This window comes from Lepisma saccharinum, chromosome 10 (assembly GCF_977018435.1).
Source record: "Lepisma saccharinum chromosome 10, izLepSacc3.1, whole genome shotgun sequence".
Taxonomy (NCBI): domain Eukaryota; kingdom Metazoa; phylum Arthropoda; class Insecta; order Zygentoma; family Lepismatidae; genus Lepisma; species Lepisma saccharinum.
The window spans coordinates 57287346-57299723 of record NC_139238.1 but is presented as its reverse complement, the minus strand read 5'-3'; positions in this window follow the sequence as shown (position 1 = coordinate 57299723).

The following is a 12378-nucleotide window of genomic DNA, read 5'->3' as shown; positions in this document are numbered from 1 at the left end:
AAAATACTACACCTCACTAGCTTCATTAAAGTAAATATTTTATTACGGACTAAATTATGACCAAATTTAATTTTTACCGTGTAGGATGTGTAGAACTAGCGAATATCTGAATGAACTTTGCTGTAAAACACTAGTGGATTATTAATGAGGCGAGTAAGTGTATTAGACGCTATATAATAAATGATGATGTAAACGTTATGGTATCAATAATAATTAATAAAACCAGAACTAATTGAGACATTGTTGTTTCATTTATTATAAAGAAAACGTAACGTTCCCTCTGGACATTGCGCCTTGCCATGAAAAGAGGTGGGGGTGGAGGTATGTCATAAAACCTTCTCGATCTCGGCCATTACTTTTTGGAGGTGATGTGATCAGCTTCGGCTGGCTTAACCTGCTGGTAACCATTTATTTCTTGCAGGGTAAATCTCAGCACTGCCATATGTAGGGACAAGGCGGAGAATCGAGCGCGAGTTTCCGACGTGGCAGTCAGACAACCTACTGACCAGGGTCCTACATTAATTTATGCCAACATTTGTTCAAAATTCCAAAATAAAAGCTAAAGGACAGATCATTGATATTGCATAGCCATTTCTGTACTAAATATCTTCTGTAGTTGATTACAATTTAAATGCAAAATAAACATTCAGATCCCTCAAAAACAAAGTAATGGATTTACGAAGCAAACATTATAAACAACAGTTGTCAATTACAGACTGAATGAGAAAGCATTCTATTTGGTGGAGCCTTGATATACGTGTTAGTAATTTACTCTACGTCCACCTGTCCATGTCTTAAATTACATAGAATTTATTTCATTTTTCAATTTATTTACCTTATAGAATGTGCCTTTGCAGAAATTTCTGGACAACGTTTCATCTGTGAAACTTGCCATGTGAATAGGACAAATGCTAAACTTCCATAAATCAATCAAAAGAATGGAACAAGTGCGTAGAAATGGCAGGCAATGTGCATCATAAAAACCGAGGGAAATATTTGCAATTATCAGTGTTCAGAGATGTAGTAAACATCATATTATAAAAGAGAGAATTTTTTTCTGGTGTCAACTTACATGTATCTGAAGATAACCTCAGTTCTGAGATCTAATCATTTGTGAGAATGTACAAGTTCTAGTAACTACTTGCCACCAGTGGTTAGATGCAAGAAAACTTTGAACATGTTTACTTCAGCAAAGTAATTCCCGATGTCAATGAAGAAATGTCGTTTTCTTCCTCGTGCGACGACGCAAACAATGTGATTACCCTCCGTGATTATCAGTCATTTGCAAATACTGGCAGCTGGAGGTAATTACGATGGAAATGAAGCAAAGAAACAGTTATTCTTCTACAGCTGGTGCAATCATTCCACATAGATTTATCACTTCGAAGAAATTATCATTGGATGGACATGTGCGTGTTGGTGCCATATCTAGACTGAGGTTTCATATATGTGAAAAAGTAACAAATTATGCATCCAAAATATGCTCTAAAACAAGCACTAAAATATGCAATAAATGAACATTATGAATATAGCTCTAGTGCTTACCTGCAGAATAAGAAGAAAATGTAAAACTGCCACGCATAAAAGAGACAGTACAAAATTCTCACCACTTGTACTGAACATGTCACATGAAAACTACTTACAAATATTCATTCAAGTTGCAATGTTAAAATAAGAATTTTCGAGCTTTAGACAATAAATTTCCTACATCTATCTATGCAGCCTAGTTTAGGCTGAGATCTTTAGCATGGCATGACATAACAGGAGCCAAGTTCATTCCTTGACCATTGACGTTCGTTCCTTTATTTTGGTCTAAAATAAGAAAACAATAAGTTGTGTTTTCTACTCCTATACAAAGTCAGGATTACAAAGGTGGCTTTACCATCAACAACATATATTTTCTCATCATTCATCAAAAGCAAATATGGCAGAAGGGAACAACAGCAGCATTGTGTAGCAGTTGGGAAATGCATGGGGTAACAGGAGGAGATCACCCCAATTATCTGTTACAACACAAACATTTTCTGGTGATAGTTTTATTATAACTACATGACAAACGTACTTTCAACGTGGCCCTTGGCCACGTCATGCATGCTGGCATGCGTGACCTTCGGCCACGTTGTGGACACAATCACATTATAAATGGGGTTCCTCAATGATCTTAATGACTTTGAAAATATCTGCATGTTGAATTGGATGAAGAAGAACAAGTGTATAAGTTTGCTACTTTGAAAAGTTTAGAAAATATCTTTATATGTGTGCTCTAATATTGTACAAATATTGAACACATATTAAAGAAAATGAATACCCAAATAAATGACACAGACACTTTGGAATGTATGGAAGTTTCGGTTCCTACTAGCGTAACTAATTAAGACAAAAGTGATGTCTCTCAGAAAAACCTTTTACAGGATAAAGTAAATACACATGAAGTTAAAGTATCTAAATAACATGAAACAATTAAGTACAAAAATACCCAATTCGGGCCTTATTATATATTTGTAAGAAGTGCAAATGAAGTTAATGGAACAAATAGAGGTAATATTGGACAGCTACATATACTAAAATTAGGGAAAAACTTCGTGAAGCCAAAATAGAAGGTCTAAAGACAATTGAGACCATGGGAAAAAATATGGCGAAATTGGAATTCAAATCTGCCAAAAATGCTAACAACTTTCTGTCTCATCCAGTTCTAGTGAACAGTAACTGGTTTGCGTATGTACGTACCAGCAAATATAGTGAGGAGAATGGGTGTAATTAAAAAAATAGATACCTCATTTACAGATGATGAATTATTAGAAAACATAGAACCAAATGTTTTTAACGTACTGAAAGTGACGAATAATGAAATACAAAATTGACGAAAATGGAAGTCAAATTGCTGAGCCAACGATATCAATAATATTGACATTTAATGCCCAAACCTTACAAGTCTATGTAACTCTATATAATTCAAAGATTAATGTAGAGCCTTACATTCCCATGGAAAAGCAATGCACAAACTTCTACTATTATGGGCATTTTAAATCTAACTGTAAGAGTAAATTGAAGTGTGAACGTTGTGGGCAAAATCATGAATTCCCAAACTGTAATAATAATGTCATATGCATTCACTGTACACAAGAACACTGGGCAACAGACAAGGACTGTCCAGAAAAATAGCTACAAAAGGATATAGTGAAGACTATGACACTTGAGGGCCTATCTTATCATGAAGCGGTGAAAAAATACCCGAAAACTAATTTAACTACTACATCAGTAGTACCGAGTGAGAAAAGAATATAAAACATGTCCTACGCATCAACATGCAAGGAAACAACACAGATCCAATATAATATTAAGTCAAATACTGATAAACAAGAAATCCAATACCAAACCCTTCATCACCAACTGCTTAACAAAAGAGCTTTTAACTATGCTCATAAAATGGATCGTAACCAGGAAGCAACAAAGTTATCGGAGGGAAACGTACAAAATCATTAGAAACACCTCAAGATCGAGAACAAAAAGAAAGACAGAAACCAACGACAATTGCCAAAACAAAAGTACATTGGAAGGAAAAGCAGCAGAGTGGTTCAATGAACTCGGCTATAGATCAGAAAGACAAATTACTTCCGGTATCGCAGAAAATGCAAGCGAGTTCAGATTATGAATCATCAACGAATGACCCCTTTTTAACAAATTTTTCTAAGTATCTAGCAGGAATATGCAACTTCGCCAATACATCGTCATCACATAACATGAAACATGATTGGTCTGTTGTAGCATCAAGTATAATAAATTATCTAATTCATCACTCAGAATGCCAGGCAGGATAAAGAGAATTATACAATGGAATAATAGAAGCATAATTCCAAATATATAGAAAATATATAGAAAACATTATTCACTTTTACCCAGCAGACATTATATTAATTCAAGAAACGTGGTTGAAACCCGAATCAAAATTAAAGCCTACGCATACCACTGGATATGACACGACAGAGATGACGGATATATTGGAGTGGCCATAGGGATTAAAAATAATTATAGGTATGAAGTAATACATTTAAGGAATATGACTAATGATATTCAAATAGTTGGAGTAACAATAGATAGTACTACATTTGTTACAATATTTCTGTATTCCACCTTCTTCTAAATTACTGTATTCCTTCTGGTGTAATATCTTCTAATAACTTCCGGCAAATACTTCAATTATAATCGGAGGGGATATTAATGCACATCATCCATTGTGGGGTTGTTATGACTCAGATATATCAGGAAAATCTCTGTGCAGATACCTTCAAGAGTCAATTGTAACAATAATAAATGATGGCACTACCACATATATCTTGATGCCAAATGAAAATCCTAGTGCCCCTGACATCACACTCGTGACAGAGAATATAGTTGCCGATATTTACTGGAGAGTTCTGCAAAATCCATATAATTGTAATCATCTTTCAATTTTGATCTCATGTGATTCAAATATAGATACAACCATGGGCGTATTTAAGGGGGGTTCAACGGGTACAACCCACCCCTTAGGTCCAGTAAAATTACCAGATCACCTGTTCAATCAGCTTTTTCATAAAAATTTCTTCGCACTTATTTTAATCTTCTACATATTAGAGACGTATAGGACGGGATACGGATGACAACAAAATTATGTAAATCCACACACCAGATTGGACTGCAGGCCAAATGTCTGCAATTTCCTGATAGTTTCGGAATTTCTGTGATAAGAAACTGCATTAGGACTGTCAAATCAGTTACATTTTTTCTCCTCGAGTCTTCTTAAAGGAATTTGGTTTTTAAATAGGCAGTGCAAGAAAATCAGGGAAACACCGTAACATTCTCAAGTTATTTTACATAAGAAGGACAGAAAAGTAACAACACAGTTGAAATATCCTTACTTGATCTAAAAAAATTGTTTTCATGCAGTGCAAGATTATGTTTCGCACGTCAAAATGAACTGTTCAAGTACTGTGAACATGTCAGTATTCTAACAGATATATTTATAATAATAATAATAATACGAGAGTTCTGAGAACTTTAATGAAATTTATTCTAAAGCAGATAAACTATTTACTACTTACTTAGACACTATGATGAAGAAATAAGAGACCTAGAACACCCAGTTATCAAATCTCAAGGAATGATGCACCAGCTGATTGATTGATTTGGTGTTTCAAGTCCACTTTTATGCACAGTATGACTAATTCGGACCGGACTTACAGCTTAAAGTGGGATCCAAACCACAAAGTACCTCCACCGAGTATCGAACCCTTGATTACAAGGCGACAACACTACCACTACGCCATCGGGGAGGCCTAATGCACCAGCTGAGAACACAATTGATTATTACAAGGTAAACCTTCGTTGTATACTTTGGACCATTTTGTAGTAGAATTGAAGTCACGTTTCTCTGAAGACATTCAACAAAAATTTGAAATGGCTATCTCTCATTCATTGGAACAGTGTGTCAAAATGTTGGATGACCTGGTTGATAGATTGGATTTTGATAGCCTGTTCATTATTAAGTCTGCTATACGTCACTGATTTTCCAGGACAATCCCGGAATGACATAATTTGTCCTGGTGTCCCGAATAGTTTCTTCGGGATGCACAAATGTCCTGTAATCGGGTAGGAAAAATAAATGATTCTATATTCAAATTAAGTGCGTAATGTTAAAATAGTTAAAATACTCATTTTAACAATATAACTTCACATTGAACCGCTCCCTCTCGATGATGCAAGTGTTATCGAGTTACAAGAAGATGCTGCAAAGATATTTGACTTCACGATATTGCTATATGCTAGCATCACTGAATTTTAGTTGGAAGTGCATAGTAAGCTGTTTACTGTAAACAGTCAGTGCTTGGGTGCCCAAACTGTTCAGTCCGCAGTTCTCAAATAAAGTTTCGACATTGTGAAATATCAGGTTAGTTTATTATGGTACCGAAAAGGAAGTTTAAAATTTCGAAAGAATATGATAATGGATATGTACAGTTGGATCCATGAGTACTACCTTGTAGCCTAATAGCTACAAGGACTAGAAAGGGCTCTTTACCCATACAACACACGAAGTCAGAATCATGTTTCTTGCATGTTACGAAGTCTCATTTACATAACATACTTCAAAGTTTCCCTGTCGTGGTTACTCAGACCTTGCGTCTTGCTTACATTCTCGTCGCTGGTTACCTGTTGCACAGATATGTCTCAGCGTAATCTCGACTGCTCCAACAAGTGACTACGACACTGCGCATCAACGAAGTCAAGCCGAGTCCTGGTTGAGACATTTCCAATATAAACGTGTTTGTTTGAGGACAGAGGTAAGGGTATTAATATTTACTATTTTAACAGTAGGCTAGTATCTTTCTTACGACGAAAATAAAGATGATTAATGTTCAGGTAATTCTGCTTCCTCCATGACTGGAAACAAAGTCGGTTTCAGACTAAGGCGAAATGATGTAAGTGTAATTTTGTTGTAAAATTAAAGTGCGTGTTTATATACTGGTCAAAAAAAGTTTTGCATACTGCACGTTTTTCATATTCTGCATCACTGACGCCACAAATCTCCATACCTTTGAAGCTCACACATCAAACGAAGGGCAATTCAACACACAAAAGAGCAGGTACATGTCTGTAGCCGGGTTTTAAAGCATGTTTCACATTTTAACCTCGTGATTCACCCACCGATTGTCCCGCAGTTCGTGAGAAGTGGTGGTATATAGCACTGGACGTCTCAAGGAAGGTTGGAATGGTTGTCATTGTGTGAGTTTACATTTTAGAAATGCCACGAAACACCTGCGGAGGGAGGAAGGGGGTTGGAACACCAAGACTGCTACTACCAAATGTCCCAGTAAAATGAAAATTGGTTGAATCGCAAGCAGTAGCAGGGCAAGGGAAAGGGGTGGGGGTCAAGGACAGTTGGTAGATAAGATTTAGGATAGTGAGGGGTTAAACGTGGCAAAAAATGGAGGGAGGCAACAGCCCGCACACCCCCTGATCGCCGACACTTGTGGCTCTACAGGCTAGCTCTTTGGACCGCTTGGTTGAAGCCGAACAATAGGCGGTTGGCGAACAATCCGATCTGGGTTCGATGCCCGGCTGTACCTGCACGGTACACATAAACAAATAGAAAATATTATTGAGATGGGGAAAAAGATGGGGTTGCATACAAAATTATAGCGATTTGATTGATGGACTGTGTGTGATATGTGAATATGTATTATGTTAAGAATCTCTACATGATAATGAGAATTGCAAGTCCACACCTTAATTTCAATTCCGGTCACACTTACACCGATGTCCTGGCGCTGTGTATTGATGTATCCATTGTCTGTCCTTAGGGAGCCTGGTTGTCCCAACTGTCCGTGGTGTCAATCAAACTGCTCTCCGGTGACGATTCCTACATATAGGCTATATCAGGCCGCGGAAGCACACGTCACAGTTCACATCTGTCTTCTGTACACTGACCAGTTACATACATACTTTTATATGTAAAAAAGATATAGTTTCTCTTGTGACGAAAACTATCCCGTTCATCTTAACTTAAATGTTATGTGAAACACTCTGGGCACTGACGGACACTGGCTTCTTAACGCAGACTCTTCATGACACCGAGTTTTCTGTACTATTCCTAGACACACAGTTGTCACCTTAAATTCTCAACGCAGATTCGCAACTTCTCAACAACAGATTCTCCGGCACAAGTTCTAGACACACACTTGTCACCTCAATTCTCAAAACCGATTCTTCTGTCTAGCTTCAAATCCGGGAACTTTTCTAACGATGGAAGCGGCCCCGGCGCCCACCCAGCGTCGAATAACATGGGTACCTGGGGAAACCTGGGGGGGTAAAGGCGGTCAGGGGCGTTACCCCCACACCCCCTATACGCCTTCATGGCGTGGTGCTAAGCACAGGGGAACATTTTACTTTTTTAAAATTTTTGCTGTCTAGCTTATAGACGCACACTGAACCGCCAATATTCACCGTTGGGTTAGGGTTTTTTGTCCAAGTCCAATTTCTATTGGCTGACGTGGAGGAGGGGGTTGGTTGCAGGGAAGAATGGAAATATTTCAAGTTGGGGAGACAAAGGGGCTTCTGGGAGAGAAAGCGCAAATATAGCCGTCGCCCTTTGTGGGCAAGGCAAATGACCTTTGCTTGGCTTCTCTGAAACTGACGGGGATTTGGAGACGTGCTGAATGTTCGATAATAATAATAAATGTAGAAGAAAAATTATATGTGTAGATATTGATAATAGTGTCCATGTGTGGAAAATGGGTACATTATGCTCCTCCCAAGTGCGATACTTGGGACTGAAGAGATCTTAAGTGAAGCACTGACACAAGTAATGATAAATACATATCTGGCCACCTTCGTCGCCTGACTTAAATCCTGAAATGCGTTGCATTAATTAAATATGTTCCGTAGAACGTGAACAACAACATCATTGCATAATAATTATAACATGTGTATCTATGCTTCCATTATACTACTACATGCTAGATTCCATACATAAAATTCAAAATACTGTTGGAGAGTAAATGCAAAACTAAATACACAAGAAAATTATAATTCCCACAAATGAAATAATAATTCACCATTACTACACAAAACTAAGTACATATATATAATTTCTTTAGAAGTACAGTAGAAATAAAAAAAACACTACAATTGAAATAGGAATGTTACATAAGAATAATAATAAATGAAATAGTTAGATATCAAATCCACTATAGAGGTTGACAGCTTTAAGAGTAAATAATGTTAATGATTTCAAAGTTAACAAAACATAAAACTTTACAAGAGAATAATCTTCTTCTCCATATGCTTTTTTGTGTCATGCGATCAGACCTTTAGCCTGACTTTCCTTGTTATCCTCCATTTCTCTGGGCGTCTGGATAACTTTCTTATCACCTTCGTCATCTGTTCTTCACAGGCCATTGGTATGAAGTTCATATGTTTCCTGATTGGAGTTTTTCTTCATCAACCTTGATGTCATGCATATAATCCTTAACTCTGCCTGGTTCCTCACTGAAAAGCTTTTTGTGTTTCAACAATCGATGTAACACTTGTTGTTGCTCAGACGATAAATAATCACAGCCTCGCACGTGATTCGCGATATCCTCTTCCGTGTATGCACCTTTCAAATTAGCTTTGAGAACCCTTTTTTCCGCCACATTTGCATTCAAACTTCTCATGTAATTGCATGCTTCGTCCTCATGGTTTACAGTAATTTCATTCATCTCGTCAACTGTATCAACCCACATGTGACATACGTTGCTGAGTGCATTCTCATTCGAAATGAAGAGTACGCTAACGCTTTGGTTATCGACTTTGAGGTGCATTGTTCTTGTGTCGAAATCTAACCTTGCATTGTAATCAAGCCACGTGTCACCCTAAGATCAAATCGTGCCGTAATCCAGGTACGACCAAAGCAGGACAACATACGTAGTTTTGATCCATTTATTTCAAGAGTCAATAAAGCTTGTTCTTGAATTTTCACATCTTTTGCATTCGTCGCTCCTCTCACAACGACGTTGGTTACTCTGAACCATAGCTCTGAACGAAGGCAAAGAGGGGTCATTTCTTTTAAGCTGGTTTAAAAGATCTGCATTAATTCCCGCACAGGTGGCGTCTGTATCTACGAGACAATGGATCACTTGCTTTCCTACGCATGCTTCGATTTGCGGGAGGTAACGAACCTCTTCATTCTTGAGGGTGGTCCCGTTATTAGTGACGTCAATGGACGCTAGAGACTGGTTTTGAGCGCTCATTTCATTTCTGCACAATCCTAGGGCAGTGTTGCCATCAGCTGATCTATCAGCTTTAGAATTAAACTTTGTGCTAGAGAATGAAACATCGGAAGGTCTCACTTTCACTTCCGACGAACGGTACTTTCACCCTAGTCTCTTCATCTGAAGCATTGCTTTGAGGTGTCATCGACCTCGGGCTATCAGAAATATGCGAAGGTCTCCTCTTCACGCCCTCTGAGTTTGTAGTACTACAAACTGGTTCTTGATTCGAAATCTGCTCTGCCGTATAAATGGGGAATTCACTCGTGGTTCCATGAAAGTTCGCAACTTCGCCTGCAGGTCTCTCCCCGTCACCTGAAGGCGTATCTAGTTTAAATCTGGGTGATTGGTATTACACGGGTTCAAGTCGCGGTCGCTTTCTTGTTCGCTGTGCCGCCAATCGGCTCCGTCCCGCTGGCTTCTCTGGAATCTCGGCGGCCGGTTGTCCCAGCGTTCTCGATTCGAGTCCCGGCGTCGGTCATTCTGCTCTCTCTCCCTGTTAGTATTGCCAGGGCGGTCCGACGCCATTGCATTCTGATGAGCGACGTGATGTCTTCTTTCCTGGGGGTATTCCCTGCAGGGTTCCTTCTGCCTGCCGGAACTCACATTTGACAGTTCTTTTAAAATGTTTATTAGTTCGGAAAGCGTGGAGGCGCTATGTGCAATCAGTGTCCTCTGAATTCCTGGATTAAACTCTTTACTAATGGCTTTGATAAGTTCGCTTTCCGACATAGGAGTTCTCAGCGCTCGATTTATGTTCACCTGCCGTGCTGCATGTTCAGCAAACGTCATTCTTGAGGCGTTGTCGAATTTGTTTGCATACAGCGACAATTTCAGAGCAGACATAGTATTATCGTCTCTGTACTCTTCTTCCAGGGCCGCCTTGAAAGTAGAAAGGTCCCGTATGTCATCCGCTCGCATCTCATACGTCTGCTTTCCTCTTCCCGTCAAGGTGTTCCGGGCGACGCAAACTTGCAACTCTGGATGAACGTTGCATTGCATCAAATAATCTTTCAGTTCTTGGAAATACATTGAGAGGTTCGTTCAGTGGACCTTCAGATCCGTCGAAGTTAGGCTTGAACAGAGCGTGAACCTTCACGGAATGTGACATCACAGCAGCGGCGTCCGGCACGGTGGGTCGGTTAGGCGTCTGATCGAAGAGCGACTGGCTGACGTTCGATTCACTGGACGTCGCGACTCGTTGTTTCTGCCGCTCGCTAACCAAAGGGTGGAGAGTTGACCTTTCGGAATCGCGTACCTTATGACACATGCTATTGCGCCACACATCTATGTCCTCGCGAACATTCTCAATCGAATCCAGTAGTCCCTTGATCGTATCCTACGTAGCGCTCCGAGTGGAATCCAATTTTGATCTTAATTGCGTCAGGTCTTGACGATTCGTCGCAATTGAAATTTCCATTTGTTGTTGGTTTTGGCCACACGCTGATATTTCGACATCGATTCTGTTGAGGTCAGATTGGAATCTCTCAGCCAGTTTGTTGCGGTTATCCTCACAAATCTTCTGCATCTCACCCCCTGGTTGTTCGTTCGCCATCTCTTGTCATTGAGTCCCTCAGTTTCTTGTTCTCCTCACTCATGTACGAGTAAAGGTCACTTATTGATTGCTCATGCATTGACTGAACATTGCTGATTTCTTGGTGGATATGTTCACGTAGGTCCTGGACCATCTCTTGCGTTACGGTTCTCATGCTGGTCATTATTTGGGCCATCATCTGCTGCATGCTCATCGCTTCTGGATGTTCAGTCGACGTGCTGGTCTCCCCACTCTTCTCGATGTGGTTTTCCCCTCCTGCCATTTTTAATTTTTTGATTGTGGGCGGGTAAGCACCATAAACAATACGCCAAAATGCACTAAAGTTCAATTCGAGAAAAATGTTTTCCCTGTTGACAGCTCGTTGCAACTTTTATACTCGCCGATCGTAGCACTTTGATACAATTCGAAAATTTTGAAGCGAAGCACTCGCGAACATCCCAACGGTACATGCAAGCGACTACTACACCACATGCAAGAAACAAGCTACTGATAATGGAAACATACATGCACAGAAGCAATTTAAAATATAAATGCGTCGATGGTGCTCTTCAAATGGTGGAAATGTCAAATTGAAAACAAAGATTGATATAAGTTTTGTCATGAATTGGAATTAGTTTTAAGTGAGAAAATTTAAAATTTCATGAAAAGTGGGTACTTTTGAAGCCAAATCTGGGTCCAAATGCCTTACTGATGGGCGTCATTTTAAGTGGTTCCCTGGGCCGCTTGGTTGAAGCCGAACAATAGGCGGTTGGGGAACAATCCGTCCTGGGTTCGATGACCGGCTGTACCTGCACGGTACATATAAACAAATAGAAAATATTATTGAGATGGGGAAAAAGATGGGGTTGCATACGAAATTATAGCGATTTGATTGATGGACTGTGTGTGATATGTGAATATGTATTATGTTAAGAATCTCTACATGATAATGAGAATTGCAAGTCCACACCTTAATTTCAATTCCGGTCACACTTACACCGATGTCCTGGCGCTGTGTATTGATGTATCCATTGTCTGTCCTTAGGGAGCCTGGTTGTC